This window comes from Marmota monax, unplaced genomic scaffold (genome assembly GCF_021218885.2).
Source record: "Marmota monax isolate L192 unplaced genomic scaffold, Marmota_monax_Labrador192_F-V1.1 WCK01_AAM20220418_F8-fsc00040, whole genome shotgun sequence".
Lineage (NCBI taxonomy): Eukaryota > Metazoa > Chordata > Mammalia > Rodentia > Sciuridae > Marmota > Marmota monax.
The window spans coordinates 5,751,877-5,768,498 of record NW_026692782.1 but is presented as its reverse complement, the minus strand read 5'-3'; the positions used below and the strand labels follow the sequence as shown (position 1 = coordinate 5,768,498).

The 16,622-nt window shown below is 38.0% G+C and overlaps 1 pseudogene; it reads right to left on the bottom strand.

The window, feature by feature from the left end:
• Positions 1-9,294: 9,294 nt before the first annotated feature.
• Positions 9,295-10,319, bottom strand: LOC124094776 (protein Wnt-8a-like; annotated as a pseudogene).
• Positions 10,320-16,622: the final 6,303 nt, after the last annotated feature.

Sequence of the window (16,622 nt, the reverse complement as noted above, 5' to 3'; positions counted from 1 at the left end):
TGATATGAGGAAGAGAGAGGAAGGAGAAACAGAAGGAGAGCAAAGAAAAACTTTTCTTTAAAGCAGAACTGCACCTTATAAATGCAAAAGGAATGACAGAATGGGAAAATCTCTGTTTTGCAAACTCCCGGGGGTAACAGTTGATTTAGGTGAGGAGCACCTCCAAGCTAAAACCATGAAGTCCAAGATTGTTGAGCGACAGATTATTTACACGAAGATTCACTCCACATATCACATATTAATTGCAATGGGACAAAATAAGCCTTTACAATGGAGAGATCCAGTAGTTGTCCTTGTTCCCAGTGGTCCAGAGTGGCAGGGTCACAGCAGGTTGGCCTGATTTGCCTCCAGCTGTGATGCAGGGGGCACACAGGGCACTGAGGTGGGGTTCTTGCAAGAAATGTTTTGCAAACTAATCACGAGGAAACTGTCATACAAATCTAGAATGTCAAATTTTCTGCAGGACGAGTGGCCTGGATTCATCAAAGGACAGTGTCATGAAGATCAGAGGGTGACATAGGAGACTAGAGAAAAAGAACACACAATCTAACATGTGAGTTTGGTCAGACCTTCAATTTTTAAAAAAAGCTGTAAAAGACAAATTTTCTTGTGGGGGTGGGGGGAGACAAATGGGATAATTTGACAAATGGTTTAGATGTTGGTTGCTGTTATTAAATTGATTTTTAGTGGCAGGTAATGATGTTGGGTCGTGTGGGAGAATGTCCTTGTTTATGAGAGATACATATTTAAGGATGAAGTGTTGTGTTGTTCAGCTTTCTGTCACTGTAACGAAATTCCTGAGATAATCAACTTGGAAGAAAGATTCATTTTGGCTTATGGTTTTAGAAGCTTCTTGGTCAATTGACCACATTGCTTTGGGTCTGTGTCAGAACATGATGGCAGGTAGTGCCTGGGTGACAAAGCTGCTCACCTCCTGGTGGCCAGGAAGTGAAGAGAAAGAGGAAAGGAGTAGGATTCCAATATATCCCTAAGGACCCATCTGTACGGACCCAACTATCTGGTGAAGGCTTGCTTCCTGGCTCATAGATAGCACATTTTTGCTGTGTCCTCATTAGTAGGAGGTGTGAGGGGTCTCACTTTTTAAAAATTGTATCTGCTGGGGTTCATAATTTTATTATTTATTTATTTATGTGGTGCTAAGAATCGAAACCAGTGCCTCACACGTGCTAGGCAAGAGCTGTACTGTTGAGCTACAACCCCAGCCTCAGATTTTTTTTTTAAATTAATGACACTGATCCTATTGAAGAGGGTTTCACTACCATGATTCTTATGACTTAGATGTGGTGAGACAATGCAACAAATTTAAGGGTGAAAGGATGGGTTATGAAAGTCTTAACCTATTCGGTGCAGTAATCCTCTGATAGGAATTAATGGGGTGGTCACTGTAGGCAGGTAGGGTGTGGCTGGAGGAGGCGGGTCATTGTGGGTCTGCCTTTGGGGTGTATATTCTGTCTGTGGTGGGGAGAGTCTCTCAATCTCTGTCTCCTAGTGCCACATCTTGTGCCACACTCTTGTGCCATGATGTTCTGTCTCACCTTAGGCCCAGAGCAATGGAGTCAGCCATCTATGGACTGAGACCTCTGAAATGTGAGTCCTAAATAAATTTTTCCTCATCTAAAATAGTTCTTGTCAGGTCTTTTAGTCACAGCAATGAAAAAACTGACAAAAACCATAATCTAATCCCCTCTCAAAGGCCTTACACCTTAATACCATCACCTTGGAGGTTAGGATTTCAACATATGAAGTGTTGGGGGAACACAAATGTTAGTTCATATCAGTTTTTGTGTCCAGAGAAAGGGCAGGTGCAACAAGATTATTAATAGTTGGTGCATATAAGCAAGGGGTATAGCAATGTTCATTGTATTCTTTAATTTTTTTGAACTTTGAACTTTTTCAAAATAAAAAAAAATCACTTATGATAGTCTTTGAGAGATAATATTTTTTTTTCAGTTACTTTTCCTTTTTGGTACTGGGGATTGAACTCAGTGGTGCTTTGCCACTGAGCTACATCTCCAGACCTTTTTTAAAATTTTGAGATAGGGTCTTGCTAAGTTGCTGAGGTTGGCTTAAGCTTGTCATTCTCCTGCCTCAGCCTTTGGAGCCGCTGGGGATTACAGGTGAGCATCACCGTTCACTTTTGATCCCTCTTGTCCCCTTGTTTAGTTGTCATTTCATGAAGTGAAAAGTTCTGCTTTGTTTGACCTGTTAGTTTTGTCTGTTGTGTGGCGTTCGTCGTTGAGGACTTTAGACTTACCCTATTTCCCAGCAGGTGACCAGAATGTTGCAGAGACAGTGAGCTTAGATTTATAGGATACATTTTCTTTTGGCAACATTCTTTGATTAATATGTGAAGTGACAGCAAGGGACCTTGAGAAGGTCTCGGTTCTTGTTATTCCCTGCAGCTGTAAGAGTTGGTTGTAGAAGGCCAGGGAAGAAATGCAGTAAATACATGGCACATTCCTTATGGTTCAGGGGAAGGCCTGAAATATCTGTGGAATGAGTAGGAGAAAATTACCTAGAGACTTTTTACATGCACATCTGTTAAAACCATCATGTCAGATCATTTTATAGCATTTTGTCCTCTCCTGTTGACAGATTTTGGTGGCTGTGACATGGTAGTTACACATTTTGAACTACTTGCACAGGGTATTCTTATGTACTTTCCACATAAGCAAAGATGGTAGAGAGAAAAGAAAGGAGGGTTTACTTTCTTACCAATTTTATTTCTCCATAGATAAGATGTAACTTGAGTTACAACTTTAGTTATCACATACCTTTTGACAAAGGGGTAAATAAATAGCAGAATTTAACAAAATAGTTGTTCGGAGAAGAAGGTGTGGCACAATGAAATTTTTTGCTAAATGAAGTTTTTATACTAAAATCATAGCTAGAAATAAGGGCTAAATTTAAATTGGTTATTTGCTGTGTGCTTTCATTTAATGCAATAACTTGCGTGGAATTACTACTATTCAAGAATACTTTAATGACTCCATCTTCATATTTTTATTTCAATAAAGGGAGAATGCCTCAATTATATTTTACTGATTTTAATAAGTATTGGGGGGATTACGTCTGATAAGGGTCTCTGGTTTCCAGTTTCTCTTCTAAGAGTGACGACACAGCAGATTAAAGATTTATGATGGGTTGGAGGAGATAGGAGATACAGGTCGTATCCGATATCACTGAACAAATATGCCTGGAGCACCCACTGTGTACCAGGCACTGTGCCAACATAGATAAAGACACAAGAGATGGCATTACACAAAGTCTATTTGGTGACTGTCAGTGACCCAACCATATATTTGGAGGAGTTTGGCTGTATCCTGCTGTGATGGTCTTCATGGACAGACATCACTACCCTCTTTTTATATCAAGTCCATGGACAGAAGAACTCTAACCAATCCCTTCTCAGACTATTCCACTTTTGCCTTATACAATTTATTGGGGAAATGAGTTCCCATATGTTTAGTCAAGTTGTTCCAGAACTACTGCCTTTCTGGCTCACTTTTAGTATTTTGGGATTTGGTGGCTGTGTTTATGGTCAACAAATGCCTGTTCTTCATGACTTTTGTGTATTCTGCAGCACACACACCTCTGCAACCATTCTGTCCTTCAGATGTGAAAGTCTTTGCCTTCTTAGTCCATCATAATACTTCAATTTATGTGAGAGGGGTTCACAGTTCTGATTATTCTTAGCTTTCTTCCCTGTTTTTACATTTCCATGAGGAAGTAAGTGAGAAAAACTTTTCTTTCCCTTAAATAAAGGTATGTAAGTATTTAGAATTACCCTTGCAAAGTTCTAGATTGGTCACTGAGGGCTAATGCACGGCTCATGAAGACTGGCTAGAGTGATCACTTCTGATTACAGAGCTCTGGCTATTCCAGATTTTGCTTTCCTGTGGGATTTGATATCATTGATCATTTTAATTTCAATGCCATTGGTCATTTTTAATTTCAATACCATTAATCATTTTAGTTTTTTGTATCAGCCATGCACAGAAAGTCCTGATGGGATAGTATGCAAACTGCATTCTCATTAAATTCGTTCTCCTCCTGTTGTCAATAACACAAGGACAGTTGAATATTCCCAATCACTCCATCTACATAGTATGTCTATTATGTGAATGTGGCTTATCTTGAAGAAGTTAGGCTTTAATTTGAGCCATTCAGACCAGGATAGACTTAGGCAATTAATGAGGCATTCATTCTTGCCAACCATGTTTTACATCTATTTTGCCTTCTGACTTCCTCCTTCAAATCTTTATTTCATGCTGACAATGTTGTAATAGAGTTATATGTGAAATTTAAAAAAATATTCTCCATATTAGCATATATTAATTTTTATGCTACTTTCTATTTTTTCACTGTCATTTAAATAGAGTTAATCCATTCAATAAATACTTAATTAGCAAATGATAATTTCTATAGCTAAATGATAATTTCTATTTCTTCACATATTCATGATAATTTTCTTAGGTCAGATTCTTATGGAATTAAATTATACATGGCACTTAGACAATTTCATTATCAGACAAGAGCTTGGGAAATACTTTATGTATTAACTAGTATAATATTTTTACTATTATTATTATATTATCCCGTGACTCTATGACCCATATTATGTTGATGCAGGTAACTAGTTTATTTATTGTTACTGCCATATAGTATTCCACTATAGGTACATGCCATAATGGATTTATCCATTTTAATGCTGATGGACTCTTGGACTGTTCCAGATTTTAGCTATTATGAACATTATTGGTAAGAATATTTCTGTACAGATCTCATTGCACAAGAATAAGAGTTGCTTTAGATTTTCAGGATATATTAGTGAGAGTTGAATCTCTAGGTCATAGGATATATTCACATTCAAATTTATTTGGTAATGATTTTCTAAAGTAATTATACCAGTTTATCCCCTGACTAGAATGTGTAAGCGTTGCTCCATGTCCTTACCAACACTTGGTATTGTTTTACCAATTTCCATGGTGTGAAATACTATCTCTTCTTGGTCTTAATTTCATTTCTTTGATTATGAGTGTGGTTGATTCCTATGAGTTGTTTACATGCTCCAGATATTAATCTTTACTTGGTTATTATAATGGGCTCCATGTTTATGTCCTCCTAAAATTAACATGTTTGAAAGTCAAACCCCAGTGGGGTGGTATCAGGAGGTGGGACCTTTGGGTGGTTAATTCAGTTGGGTGAGGTCCTGACAGTGGCGCTCCCACGGTGGATTAGTGTCTTTATAAGAGAAGAAACAGACTAAAGCTTGCTTTCTCTGCTAACCAATGAGAAGAAAACTGTTGCCAAGTAGAAAATGTCCTCACCAGTCACAGGATCTGCCCGCACATTGATTTTGAGCTCCTCAGTTTCTACCACTGTGAGAAATAAATGTTTGTTATTTAAGCCACCCCGTCGATAATATAGTGTCACAGCAGCCCAAGCTGACTAAGACAGCTCCTTATGTTACCATTGTCCTTTCCTAGTTTGTGGCTTGCTTTTCGTATTGTTTTTATTATCCCTGGATGAAGAGGAGTTCTTAATTTCAATGTGGTTGAATTTATCAATCTTTTCCTTTATGGTGGGCATGATGGTCAGTTTTGTGAGTCGATGTGACAAGGCGATGGGGAGCCCAGACATTTAGTTGAGGATGTGTTGGTGAGGGTTTTTCTGAATGAGATTAACATTTGAACCTGTAGAAGGAACAAAAGTGGGCCTCATCCAGTCAGATGAGTAATTGATTAGAACTAAAAATCTGACCCTCCTCTTAATAGATGGGAGTCCTTCTGTCTGGCTGCTTTGAGTGGGACATTGATTCTTCTTACCTTTGGACTTTCAGTTCTGAGCCAGAGTTCACCAAATGTATATGTGGGGGAATTTATTAGGAAATTAATCCCTATGATCATAGAAGTTGAAAAGTTCCACCACACATGGGCTCCTTCTGAGGTCCACCCATATGCTGGAGAGACAGGAACTTAGTCTAAGAAGCCAGAAGCAGCAAAAATCAAGGATACTGACAGCATAGATTTCATTCTGAGGTCAATGACTTGCAAACTTTCAGAGGGTCACTGGTGCAAGTCTCAGAGCCTAAGGATTGGAGAACTTGGAGTCTGATGTCCAAGTGCAGCAATAGCTATAGAAAATGTGCCCATTAAAGGAGTGAGAACTGCGGGGCGGGAGGTGGTCCTTTGTTTCCTGTTTTGTCTGTGTCTCCCAATCCATTGGTTGATGTCCACTCACACTGAGGGTGGGTCTTCCCCACTTAGTTTGTTGACCACATGCCAGTCTTCTCTGGAAACTCCTCCACTGACACACCCAGGAGTGTGTTTTACCAATTCTCTAGGTATCCCTCAGTTCAGTTGCCTTGACACCCCAAATTAACCACCACACATGGGCTCCTTCTGAGTCTCTGGCCTGCCAGAATTCAGACTGGAGCTCTACCATCTGCTTTCCTCATTCTCAAGCCTCTGGACTTGGACTGGAACTATACTATATATATAGTTATATATATACTATCTGCTCTGTGGGTCTCCAGTCTGGAGACTGCAGACCTTAGGTCTTGTCAGCTTTCATAATCATGTCAGTCAATTCCTTACAGAGAATTTCTGTATAAACATATATCTTATTCATTGTGTTTCCCTGGAGAGTCCGAATACAGTTAGCCTTTGTTTTGTTTTGTTGGAGAAATAATTTGCTCTTCTAAGGTCCCATGCACAGTTTCTATATTATCTTCTAAAAGTTTTGTTTTTCAAACAAGATATTCTAATCTACCTTGAATACGTTTTTAATATACTGGGAAGTACACATGCCATTTCATTCTCTCTCATGTGATAACCAATTAATCTAAAGCATTTAATGGAAAGTCCATCTGTGTCTATGTAAAATTCATGTTTTTTTTACAAATTAAGTTTAATATTCCTTTAACTTGGTCAGTTTGCCTATCCTCACATGATTTTAATTATTAAAGTTTTATGATAGAACTTGATATCTGGTAGAGCAAATTGCCTTACCTTCTTGTTATTTTCAGAGATTTTTTTTGGCTCTTTCTGGTCTATTTAAGGTAAATTTCAGAATCTAGATGTTCAATTCCATGGAAAACCTGTGGAGGTTTGAATCAATATTACATAAACTCTACAAGTAAATTTAGGTAAAATTTAATTCCATAGAATATTGAATATTCTTATTCAAGAACATTGTATAGCTCCCTATTTATTTAGGTTTTCTTTTATATCTTTCAATAAAATTTCCTAACTTATTAAATAAAAAGTATAAGTATGTTTTGTAAGATTTGTTTCCAGGGACTTGATACTTTATTTTGTAGTTGTAGATTGCAGAATTAAAAATTATACTATTTAATTTGTTGTTGCTAGACTATTAAATTGATTACATTTTAATTATATTTTCAATATGACTTTCTACCCAGAAATATTGCTAAACTTTCTTAAAATTCTAATAATTTATTCATGATTCTTTTGATTTTTCTCATGTTATCTATATGGCAGTATTTTTTTTGTTATTTTTCAACCAAAGATGTCTTCTTTTTTCTTTTTTTGATGACAAAAGTATTTGTTTATTGTAGGCATACATATTTAAAACAAAGTCAAAAAATGAAAGAGGAAAACAAACCTTTCAAGTTTTTTATTACATGATGGCAAATATTTTTGCATTTTTAAAAACAATATTGGATTCATCCTGAACATAGTATTTAGTAATCAACTTTGTTCAGTTCATATTATGTGTGTTTTCCATGTTACTAAATATTTCTCAAGCATATTATTTTAGAAGTTAAGATTCCATTATAGGGGCATGATTTACATGATTTAAATAGTTTATTTTATTGCCAAACATTTAGATTATTTTCTAATTTAAAACAAGGAGGTTGGGGTGAGTACCCATTCTTGGAGTTCAGTCATTTTACTTGTTTATTCAAATTCTCTGCAGAGTACCAGGCACATGCAGACAGGAGAGATACTCAGTTCTGAGATATTCATATTTAGGAAATCAGTGGCTGAGCCCCTAGGGATCTTCATAGGAAACTCCTCCTCCTCTAAAAATTACCATTGGAAGAAGATGTAAAAAGTGCAAATGAGGAAAGTGGAACCCATGACTGTCCTAGTCTCTTTCCCTGGGGCCCAGGTCTGGGTGTACCCAAGAAGCTCAAGTTAAGGGAGCAAACACACTGTGAATATGGGCAACATAAATCCCCAAATTGCTTAGGCTGAATTAAAATAACATTAATTAAAATAATTCTTGTAGAATCCGTAGGTCTGTATTTTTTTTCCTATTGGCCAATGCCTGGATCTCAATTTCATTATCTGTCAAACATTGAAATCAAATGAGTTTGATATTCTACCTCCCTTGCTTAGTGTGGTGGGTAATGGGAACACAGAAGCAGGGCTCCTATTCCCTTCCTGACCCTAAGTTTACCAAGGAGAGTAACAAAAGGTCCCAGCTGGATATATCCTAGAAACATTTATTACAAAATGCAGTTGAGTTTCTAATCTGGGTAAATGACATAACAGAGGTTTTATAGCTGTCTGGGGAATATTCTGTCTTGTAAGACTTTGGTAAGTCATGGTCACCTGTCTCCTTACTGTGACCATTCCCTCTCCTTGATACCACAGGTGGTTTTATGAGCTGAAAAAGCCCTCCTGAATTCCCTTAGACTAGGGTGGGAAGAATTTTTAAAAAGTGCATACTCAGATGTAAAACTCAATACTCTAAAATCCTCCCAGTAGGAGCTAGAAAGTCTCTGCTTCACGTATTTGCAGGAATTCGTAGTTGGTTTTTCTGGACCCAGCCAGAGTGGTGGAAAGTTGCTCCTTCAGGGATCTGAACAGAACTCTGATTTTTTGCTTCTATGCCCTCTGATTCTCAGCAGCACAGCTGGGCTGAACATGGTCTAAAACTTAAAGGAACAAATACTTTTGAGAGTTTCTCTGAGTGTGGATGCCCCAAACCAAACCAAACCAAACCAAACCAAATTTTTAGCAAGCTGCACAGTAAGTATAGGCACAAGTACTAGGAAATTGCAGGAAAGATTGGGTGTGCCCAAGTCAGGAAGCACAGGTTCCAATATCAACTCTGCCAAGAATATCTTGTATAGTCTTGGGCCTACATTTCCCCATCTATAGCAGATATCAGGAGGACTATAAAACTATCCCTGTGATTTTCAATTGTTTTCCAGTCTACTCTTTCCAAGAGAGAAGTGGTGTTGCCCTCCACTATCAAACCGGTTCATGTGGGGTGTTATCAGTCTGTTCTGTTGCTTCAGGCCTGGGCACTGTCTGGGGAGTGCATGCAGTAGTACTTGTTCACCACATGCCTATGCTTGTTGTACTTGACCATGCAGCCCCATTGAAATTTGCTGTTACAGCTGCCCTTGGCTTCGGTCTTCCTCTCTTCCACCTGTAGCTCACACTCAGTGCACAGGTGCCCACAGCTGTGTTGCTCCTACTTGAATGTATTGCGGCTGGTCTGCAGGCACTTTCGACCCTTTGTGTCATAGATGCCCAGGCTGGAACTGCAGGTATGGTAGTCTGGAGATTTCTCTAAAATGATTATCTTAGCTTCTGTGCTAGGAGGAAGAGCCTCAGTGGGAGCTCAGCAACCCTCCGCATTGTTCCCAGCCCTTAGCTGCTGCTTATCCTTCTCAATTTTCAGTGCCTGGTCGTGCTTGTCCTTTAGGTAGTCTCCCATCTCCCAGCAGTGAGCCAGCTGCAGCCAGCATGTCTGGATGCTGCAGCTCTCTGAGATATCATGGCATTTGCAGATTCTTTTCACGGTGGCTCTTACTGCCTGCCAGCCGGCCCTGTGTGGAGACTCATCAGGGCTTTGGCATCCTTCCCCTTCCCCAGATTGTTCACAAATAGTTTGGAGATCCTTTCCCCAAATTCCACATTGTCACTGCAGCCTCGCTAGATCCAGTTATGGCCTCCTGTTTTTCTGTTTTTGACTCATCACAGTCACAGTTTTCAAAGTCACCCATGCTACAGTATTTGGTGATGGTGTACATGACTCAGGCAGAGCTGATGGCATGAATGAAGGAAATCTCTCAGTTGGCACTTCTCAGCCTGTTGTGGGTGGTGAGCTGGAGAGTGTTTTCAGAGCAGTTCCAATGATAACAACAACAAAAAAGGAACTTACACTGCTCAATGCCACTCTGGGTGCCCAAGCCCACATTGGTAGTAGGGGTGAGATGGGGAGGCAGAGGCACCAAACGTGGCACAATATATGCTCATGGCCACCCACAGCACAAAAAGGTGCCTATGGCCCTGCCTACCCCCAGGGACCATGTCCAGGTTAGGGTCAAGTGCAGAGAAGTGAGCTCAACCTGGGACTTCTAATTTTATTTGTACTTTACTGTATTTTCCACTCCAGTAAAATAATGAGTAGGAATGATGAGAACTGTAACTCTTAGCTTTGCCTGATCTTAAATAAAATGTTTCCAACATTTCAACATAGATTTTAGGATTTTTGGAGTTTTATAAAATTAGTTTTGGCTGGCCATGGTGGCTCATGCTTGTAATCCCAGTGGCTCAGGAGACTGAGGCAGGAGGATCACAAGTTCAAAGCCAGCCTCAGCAACTTGGTGAACCCTAAGTAACTTAGTGAGACCCTATCTCAAAACAAAAAATAAAAAGAGCTAAGGATGGGAATCAGTGATTAAGTACCCCTGGGTTCAATCCCTGGTACTAAAAATTAAATAAAATAATAAAATAAAATTAGTTAAAAAATTCTTCTGATTATAACATCAAAATGACTGCAGTTCTTTCATACTTCTTCCGCAAACAGGTGGGGCTTATTTCTCCTACCTGGAAAGTTGAGTTGGACTGTGACTGTTTGACCAATAGAATACCATAAAGGTGACGTTAGCTAGTTCTAAGCTTTGCCCTTAAGAGACTGGAAGGTTCCAGTATGGGTATTGGAGCCTGAGATGCCATTAGAAATCTAAGTATCTTGTTTGAAGTACCAAATGGAAAGAAGAGGGGTGCAGCTGAGCTCAGCCCTAAAGCCATCCCTGCCAAGTGAGTGAATCTGTTTTTGTACTCTGCAGCTCAACTTAGTGACACCATCAACTAGAATCCACTGAGTGACTTCAGTCAGTGCCATGCAGAATAAAAGGTGAGTTCTACCTGAATTCTTGACTTATAAAAATGTGAGATGTAATCACATGGTTGTTTTTTTAAAGCCATCAATTTTGAGGGGAATTTATACAGGAGTAAATAGCTGGAATAGAATATGGTCATGGGGATTAGGTCTACCATTATAAAAAGAACTTAAAACATTACCTGTGCAACTGGGCAGTGGGTAAAAGCAGAAAAGAGTCTCCATAAAACTGTTAGTGAAGCTGGAAAGATCTTAAGAAGACTATTGTGAGTGAGGGCTTGAAGGACATGAGAAAAATATTAAGGAGTTTGTCACATACGGATGGAAAGTTGGTTCGCACTGTCATCTGTTATAACTAGAAATAGAAACAGTAGCCAATAAACTCTTAAGTCTTCTTGAGGAGATTTCCATGAAGAATATAAAAAGTGCAAACTTGCTTTTCTTTGCCTATAATAAAGAAATAGAAGAGAGAGGTAAGCCAAGGAAAGAACTGTTAATAATTTAAATATGTTTGGATGGGTTTCATAAATCCTCTCTAATAAACAATAGAACAAATAGCATTGTCCCAAGAGCAGTCTCACACAGAAACTAAGATAGAGATGAGCATGTCTTAAAAAGATTGTGGGTGTTTGGATTGGTGATGGATTTCACTCCCCTCACCCCATTCCCCTCACCCCTGTTACACTTTAAAGATATGGTCCACTGCCTTCTAGCTCCCATAATTTCTTGTGATAAATCAGCAGTAATTGGAAGTGATATTTCTCTGCATTTGGAATATTGTTTTTCTCCACAAATGTTCAAGATTTCCTCTTGGTCTTTGGTTTTTCCAACATTTGGCTATTATTAGATATCTAGTATGTTATTTTTCACAGGTGGCCTGATTAGATTTTGTTGATCTTCTTTATCTGTAAATTTATATCTCCTATCAAATGGGAAATTTTTCTTTAAATTTTTCCTCTCCATGTTTCTTTTCTCTCTTTTTGTGAATCTAATTATAAGGTATGTTAGACCTTTTGATAATGTCCCACAAGTCCTTGAGGCTCTGGTTCAATTTCTATTTATAATCATTTTTCATTTCTATTTATCATATTGGATGATATCTATTGACTTATCTTAAGACCATTGACTTCCTAACATTTTCATGATTCTCTTCACACCATCATAAGACTAACTTAATTCAGATATTAAAATATCAGTTCAGCTATATAATTTCCATTTGCTTTCTTTTACATTTTCTATTTTTAACTGAGATTTACTATGTTTTATTCCATACATTTTCTTTTACTTTGTTGAGCATAGTTAGAGTAGTTGCTTAATGTTTTAATTCTTATTTCTGGATTCCATGTCTCAGGATTGATGTTCACTGATTATCTTTTCCCTTGATAATGATTCACATTTTCCTGGTTTTTTTTTAAATATTTCAAGTAATTTTGGATTATATTCTAAATTTATAAACATTATGATGTGAAGATTGTTGATTTTCTTATAGTCCTTTGAACAATGTTGATGTTTTCCTTTTATTAGGCAATTAATTTGGTCAAACTAATAGGGCATACTGTGGTTTTTGAAATAAGATAAAATATCATTTTACTTTTTTCCAGACTTAGCTGGACTTTCACAGACTTCCTTGAGTATATATGTATCAAGGAGCAGCAATGTATTTGGACAGAATTTATACACTCAGAATTCAGGGCTCCTCTTCTTCAGCTTTCTTCTCTTTTGTCTTTCCACTTCACTTTCTAGTGTCTCTTTTCCCCTCAAATCTTTATTTTGGTTCTCATGTTGTGTATCATGTATACTTTCATGGTTTCAGCTGCTTTAAGATTGCAGCCTATTCACAGGCAGAAAGCCAAATAAGTTGATATTTTCACTCCATTCTGGTCCTTTGAGGTCGTCCTCCACAATATTCCTGCTTCTGTTCACTCTTCAGTGCCTTCAGGTCATTGTTATTTTTGTGTTTTCTCAGGATGTCTGCAGGATAGGCAATTGATTAACAGTTTATTCCATTATTCTGAGAGTAGAAGTTCCTAAAACTTTTTCTTTTTTTTTAAGCTATGGCTTTTCTGCTAGTTATTCAATGTAGCAGTAAATTTAATTATTATTTTACTATGTTTTTATTAGTACAATATAATTAAACATAATAGTTGGATTAATTATAACATATTCATATATGCAAACATAACATAATTTGCTCCATTTGTAGTTGCCAATTTTAATTTCCATCTTTTTTTCTTCACTTCAAGACATTCCATTTGGTTCAACTTGTGAATCTATCTTTTTCTTGATAATATTTTTTTATGACTTAGTATGTTTTTTAACCAAATTATTATTTAATTAATCAAAAAGTATTTAAATATAGCCAAACGTGAAAAAATGATTAATAAAAAAATCGAGACTAAAGCATAAACAAAGTTGTGGAAAAAGATGATAATTTTTGAAAGAAAAACTCAAAGACATTTAACTGGACAGAATTCTGCATTATTAGCTGGCTTTAGTTTCCTGGAGAGTTTGCAAAAATGTCTTTTGGAGAAATTAGTGAAAAAGTCTTTGGGAATGGGTCTCACCAAAATCTGGCATTTGGTAGAAATGTGGTATGAGTCAGGTACTGGTCATCTAGTGAGAATATAGTTGAGGATTTGGGTTTCTCTGAATTCCCTCTTTCAAGTTCACATTGGCTAACCTTCAGCTCTCAGAAGTGGCTCAAAGCTGAGCATTTTTGTGGGTTGAAATGAGTTTTGTCAGCTGAATCAACATCTTAGCATGAAGGGCAGCATAAAACTTTCATCAGGACATGGTCCAGGCAAGTCAAAGTCAGACCAAAATTGGTCAGGCTCACCTGATTATTGTCAATGCTGGACTAATGCAAATGGAAAGTACAAATAATGCGTGGTAAAGGCCTGTTCTGGTTTGTACATGAGGTGTCTCCCCAAAGCTCCTGTGTTAATGCAGGAATATGAAATGATTGTGAGAGCTGTAGTCTAATCTAGTCTATCCTAGTTTGAATTACTGGGGAGCAATCGTAGACAGGTGGGGCATAGCTGGAGGAAGTGGGTCATGGTAGGGGGCACAAACTCTGGAAGGCTGCTTCTTCCCCCCTCCCTCTCTCTTTGCTTCCTGTGCCATGAGCTGAGCAGATTTCCTCTTCTGAGCCCTTCCTCCATGATGTGCTGCCTCACCTTGGGCCCAGAGCAGTGGAGTTGGCCATCTATGGACTGAGACCTCCCCTTCAGCCCCAAATAAACTTTTCCACTTCTAAGTTGTTCTTGTCAGGTATTTTGGTCACAGTGATGCAAAAGCTGACTAAAATAATAACAAATTAGAGAGAAACTGTCTTGTTAGTGAACTCACAATCCAGCCTTCAATATTTCTGTCTTTAAAGCTAGTGTGGACAGGTTACCTTTAGAATGGTGACTAGATATTATCCTGGGAATATTCTTTAATTCTCATTTCCGTTGCATCTTGTTTCTGGAAAATCGCTTCAGGTTTAGATCCCAAGCCTACTACTAGTGTTCAGAATTTCTTCTATCATATTATACTATTGAAGAGCTCTCTTTTTAGTCTCTGAAAAACCCTTTTTATAAGATCTCTTTTCTTAGCTTTCAGAGGATATCAGTGGTAAGTTTTCAACTTTGAAATTTTATTCTTCTTGCAGCCTCTTAGTGTACCTCTTCTGTACACGTAGTGTTATAAGTACTCATGCTAACTTATCAAAATAGAAAGATCTCTAAAAGTAATGCGTAAGTTGCATTTATAACCTGTCAATTGGCTGGAAAAGTACAGTTTATGAGAGTAGGAACTGAAGTAAGACCAGAGAAATAAAACATAAATACTGGAAGAAATCTAAGGGGTTTGTAGTCTAGCTCTCATCAGTCAATTTCTACATTTGTCCTGAGATAGGAAGGGGTTACTTTTACAGCATAAATTCTGCTATGATGATTTATTTCCATATAGGGTGTAAAATGGAATAAAAAAATGTAAAGAGTAAGCCCATGGGGAAAATAATAGACTCTGATAAAGATGAAAAGAAACAGAGAAATGGTCCCATAACCAAAGCTGGACTAATGCAAATGGCAAATGCCAAATTCAAATAGAGTATGGTAAATGCCAAATGCAAATAAAGTATTATTAAGACTGAGAGGAGCACACATCACTTCTGGTTGGAGTGATTAGAAAAGGCACAATGACAGTTTATCCACAAAAGAAGACGTGAACATGTCCAATGCACATGTGGAAAGATTTTGACATTAATAATGAGTTAAAATGAGTTGCCATTTCCATCTATCAACATGTCAACTATTTTACCAGATAAAGAAAATACTGTGTTGGTAAGAGTGTAGAAGAATAGCTAGTTTCATTTATGGGTGGTAAAGTTTTATTTTTTTATAGGCTTTTGGAAGGAAAATTTGGCATCAAACTCTTAAAACCAGTTTCATTCTTTAGTCTCATAACTTCTGAGAGTTCGTTCTAGGGATTGAGCTGGAATGCAAGCAAACATTTGTATCTATGAGTATTTACTGTGGGTTTCTATATATAATGACAAAATGTTTAAAATAACTTGAGGGACTAGATTAACAAATTATAGTATGTACACATGACAGAAGAACCTTCAGTCTTTAAAAATGTAAATTACAGAATTTTTACAATAACCTAATACATGCATTTCCAAAAACCCTGTGTTTTACAATGTCATTCACTAAAATAAGAGGACTTAGGAAACAGCAGTGGGGTAGACTGTTCTAAACCGATGGCATCAGGGGGGATCATCTTGGATGTAGAAACTATACAACCTTTTTCCAGGGAGAATTTGTTACAATTGATCAAACAAATAAAAAAAAGTACTTGAAAAAGTAAAAAAAGAACACTAGCTAGTTCAAACAGAGTAACAGAAGGACATGTCTTCCATCGTAGATTTTGGGAAAAAGCAAAAAAAAAAAATGAGATTTTTGGAAACTAGAAGGAACTAAGTGAAGCTGGTACCCGTAACCTCTGAGTGTGAGTGTTGCCTCACTTGTGATGGTACTCCAGGAACTCAGAGGAGATGTCCCAGGGAGGACACAGCTGCAGAGCTCTGAGGGAGTAGGCTGAAGTTCCTGTTATGGATGCTGAAGAAATTGAAGATGGAACCCTGCTGTACCCGTCAGAGTGAAGGGCTGTTACTCAGGCAATGCAGATAGGAACAGGGGGCAAGCAGAATGGCAGAGACGCTTACCCTTCCCAGCCTTTCTCTCTCCCTTTATGCCCACCATCAGCACCTCAGAGGGAGCCAGGTGACAAGCAAGAAACACGGCTTGCATAGTTTTAGCTCCAATATCACAGAGCAGAGTAGAGAAGGGCAGTGTGGTCAGCGAAATTCTAAGAGGGCCTCGGAGGGTCTCTGTTCTTGGTGCACATCTTGTATACAACTCCCACCCTCAAGTGTGCGTGGAACCTGTGAGTACAAGGGGATAGTATCTTCCTCCATCAGATGACATTGCATCGCACACAATGCT